Source organism: Asparagus officinalis, chromosome 9 (genome assembly GCF_001876935.1).
Source record: "Asparagus officinalis chromosome 9, Aspof.V1, whole genome shotgun sequence".
NCBI classification, from domain to species: Eukaryota; Viridiplantae; Streptophyta; class Magnoliopsida; order Asparagales; family Asparagaceae; genus Asparagus; species Asparagus officinalis.
Window position 1 is genome coordinate 6,461,405 of NC_033802.1, and position 4,638 is coordinate 6,466,042.

General features: G+C 32.1%; 2 non-coding genes across 2 annotated transcripts; one reads left to right on the forward strand and one right to left on the reverse strand.

Annotated features, from left to right (window-relative positions):
- TRNAV-AAC lies at positions 1,662–1,735 on the forward strand. The gene has a single exon. It is a non-coding gene; the product is annotated as a tRNA-Val (tRNA).
- TRNAS-AGA lies at positions 3,564–3,645 on the reverse strand. The gene has a single exon. It is a non-coding gene; the product is annotated as a tRNA-Ser (tRNA).

Sequence of the window (4,638 nt, forward strand, 5' to 3'; positions counted from 1 at the left end):
GGCTTGCCGCATAATCATAATATTCTTCGGGATTATGTTTTCTCTGTATACTGCTTCTCCGGCACTCTAGTTCTACCACTCATAACCTATATTTTGAAATTTGTAAGCCCTCCTTGACGATATGAATTTAAACTTAATTAAGACATACAAAATTAGCTAATTACATAGTAATAAAAAAAAGTATATTGCGTTTTAAGTAGGCATGCATCAAATAATTGCGAAATCAAGTTCTACTACTGTACAACCAACATAAATTATGAGTTAGACATCTGGACATATCAAAAAGTTTTATTTATAGATGTTTTAGGATACATAGACGATGATGAATGTAACAGATCATCCACTGGAATTGTTCCACTCATGCACTAAGAGATCTCTATACGTTTAATATTTTGAAGTAAAATCGATTACATTTTCAAATATTTGCTGATGTAAAACTTTTAAGATATGTACATTATACATTAATGTAAAGGGAAGAGGTCACCTAATCTCATTGTGTATGTGTCCCCATAAATAAAAGGTTTTTTTTATAGATATTAGTTCCTTACAATATTCAATAATTGTATATTAGGCTCTTAAAATTTAAAAATTGTATATTAGTCCCTTAAATCCTATAGGGGCTTATTAAATGATCTCTATTAGTTTTCAATTAAAAAATTCTTACCAAGGTCGGGTTAACACCTAACTCAACATTTGCAGTCATCAAACTCTCTCACGTTCTCTAATGTTTCAAACCTTTGTGAAACTTAACCTGGGTTAGGGTTCTTTTTAACGATTTGAGAAGAAGAAGAATTCAAGTGAGTTTGAAATTTTTAAGCTGATATTGTGTTTAAAAATAGTCCCGGCCCACCATCGGTCGGGACCAGCCAACCATAGACTCGGCTTGATGCAAAAGCATAGTCATAAGGACATCAAGCAACATCTTTCCTTGAAAAACATGACGTATATAACTTAGAGGAATTCGGCTCCTTGAACATTAATGATTAATAATTTTTCCCCTTTTTTCCTCTTGTATTTGTAATTTAAATTTAAATTAAAGGAATGTTATTAACTTTCTGTGGACGCGCGTAGATCTTTTTTCGAAGTCCAAATCACGTGTATATCGATCTATGTGTTCATGATGTTCTTTCTGTGTGATGTCTATCTTTTGTGTGTGTGTGTGTGTTTATCATTTTAAATAAAGAGTGAAATAGGGGGGAAATTTTAATTATAATTCAATGATACGAATACAAAGCTAATATGGTTTAGAAATTAGAAATGAAAAAAAATTAGAAAAAAGTTGAAAAAACTCACGGGCCAACCCACGATCCGTGGGCAATTGGACGGGCCTGACCCGGCCCCCGCCTCTAGATAAGTCGTGAGCCGGCCGGGTCCAACTCTAAACCCAGGATCAGAAAAGTAAGTCTGATCCACTCTACCTTGGGTGGGCCTGGATCAAACCCGACCTGGACTTGAAGCCGGTGGGCTAAATCACGAGGCTGATTTGACCCGGCCCACATCCACGCCCACCCCTAACTAGAACTAGGGTGTGATTAGACACACTGACGAGTGCGTCATTTTGTAGCCATAAGGTCACGAATAATTTGACATAAATTAGATTAACATGATTCGTAGGTGAAAATTAAACTATAAATATGTTTGTATTTATTAGCTTATAAATTGGTTTCGTGGTGTAGTTGGTTATCACGTCAGTCTAACACACTGAAGGTCTCCGGTTCGAGTCCGGGCGAAGCCATTTTGAAAATTTTGTCCCCTGAAAATTTAAAAATATTACTTTTAAACCCCTCAAAATTTAAAAATATATTGTATATTTAACCTTTATGTTGAAAGCTTAAAAACAAATTGTATATTTAACCACTCGAAAATCAAAGTTATAAAAATAAAATAAAATAACAACTTACACCATATATAAAAATGCTAAAATATAAAGTCACTTCAAAAAGAATCTGTGAAGTAGTTTGGATCCAAGAATGATTTTGGCTGGTCTCACTTAACTCCACTGTCATAAATTTACAAATAACTAAAATATTTTTGAGTGAAAAGTTTTCAAACTTTATCATCTGTCATTAATAGGTAACATACTCCTTTCCCTAAAATTTGAGTTTTTTTTTCTCAAGAAAATTTTAGTTACTTACAGATTACATGCAAGGGGCTAGGTGAAATAAGATAAAGTTCATGGAGTATTTTGTAAGACACATGTAGTTTAGGGAGTTATATGAGACAAACAAAGTTAACAAGTGAGCGGGTTTAAAAATAAATAGGAGTAAAACTTTGGGTTTTAGGCAAATAACTCATACGCAGTTGCAATGGCATTATATTACTTTTGCCAAAGAAATAACAGTTAAAAGTATTTATTTTGAAAGTACATTGTAAATGTAGCGACAAATGTGTCACAAAGTTACAGCGAAAGCATAACAACTTCAACATCTATCTACACTGCTATGAAAAGAGGATCAGAGTGTTAAAATTTTTAATTTCCTTCTTTACCCTCTTAAACTTTGATAAAGTCTAACAATGTTATTATCTCTAATTAATCTTTGATTAAATAAATATAATCTCTTATTAAATATGTAATCTCTTATCGTACAAAATAATTATAATTATCAATAATATTATAATTATTAATTATTTAAAAATAATATAATAAAATAATTTATAAGATAACTATACACAACTATTAGTAGTAAGCAATTAAATTGTTATTATAATTATTTATTAATAAAATAATTAAAATAAAGTCTAAATAGAATAATATATTACTGAATACTATTAAGAATTATACTATAATTCAATGAGCAATAAAATAAATAGAATAAATATTTCATCGCATAAATAGCGTACATCACATAAATTATGAATTATATTATTTATAAGTTCGATCAATGATGTTTTCTGTCACATAAAATATATTATCTAAAAATCTCCTTATACTCGAGGTGTTTTCCACATAATAATATGGCAGATCAATGATGTTTTCTGTCAATAAAATAGGATTATTTTCACAGTCTAGATGACAAGTACTTTATTTCAAACATAATAGATTACATACATTGCTTCAAACATAATAGATTATATACATTAACAATAACTTGTTATAAGTTCGATGTATCCGTGTTTCACTTGCTATGAATAATATTTGCCGAGTGGATCCATCACTTTTTCTCGACCAAAATCAATGTATTATTTAAGGAAATATTAGTTTAGATCCAGAACTAATAAAACTCAACGAAAATGTTAAACATTGAGAAAAGGATAAATTTTCAAAATTGTCTCTATTAGTACTTTATTTGTAAAATCGACCCCTTTGAGATTTAATTATCATTTTTGACCCAATTTCAGCCAAGACCCAATAGTTGGAACTGGATCGAAAATGATAAATAAGTCTTGAAAACTTTATGGGATTTAGAATCCCGTAAAGTTTAGTCGCTTAATTACTTAGCCAACTAGGTCGAAAATGATAAATAAATTACTAATAGGTAGATATTTATAAATAAAGTTCTAATAAGGTCTATTTGAAAATTTGCCCTTGAGAAAAGGAAGGAGAAAAGAAGAATAAAAAAAGGCGTGGACGGCAGGATTCGAACCTGCGCGGGCAAAGCCCACATGATTTCTAGTCATGCCCGATAACCACTCCGGCACGTCCACATCGATGTAGACGGCGAGTCAAAGCCAATATATCATTACAAATTTATATCCAACGTACTAAAATATTTTTAACTTCTTTCCATATCGTACGGTTAAAATACTTTTCACCCTCCCCCTCTATTAATAACAGCCACCGTAGGCATCGCACGTAGAGCTCGTAGCCATTATCCTTGAAATCTAGTTCAGATACACAAATTGTTCTAAAAAAAGTATAACTTTCATTGCGAGAAAATTTGAAGGAAAACGGACTGATACAGAAATCTATATGCTTTCCTTCATAATTCATGATGAGCCTCGAACCTGCGCGGGCAAAGCCCACATGATTTCTAGTCATGCCCGATAACCACTCCGGCACGTCCACATCGATGTAGACGGCGAGTCAAAGCCAATATATCATTACAAATTTATATCCAACGTACTAAAATATTTTTAACTTCTTTCCATATCGTACGGTTAAAATACTTTTCACCCTCCCCCTCTATTAATAACAGCCACCGTAGGCATCGCACGTAGAGCTCGTAGCCATTATCCTTGAAATCTAGTTCAGATACACAAATTGTTCTAAAAAAAGTATAACTTTCATTGCGAGAAAATTTGAAGGAAAACGGACTGATACAGAAATCTATATGCTTTCCTTCATAATTCATGATGAGCCAAAAATTCACACAATTGATAAATTCTAGCGTAAAGATTATTCATATACCTTCCTCTCTTGGTTCAGGAAAACTGGAAAAGCATCACACAGCACACATCAGTATTCTAGGATGCAATTACATGCAAAGAAAGGGGGGGAAACTATATAATACATATCAAGCTTACAAACCCAATCACAATAAGTTACAAGACAAGGCTAAAAGAGTAATAATCACAATTACATACAAGTTTATACACCATAAATACTTCCAATATAAAGGATAACAACTCTCTTTCATAAAGAAAGAATAGTACCAAAGGGAAGGGAGACAGAGCTCTTCAATATCCACAAAAGCAACC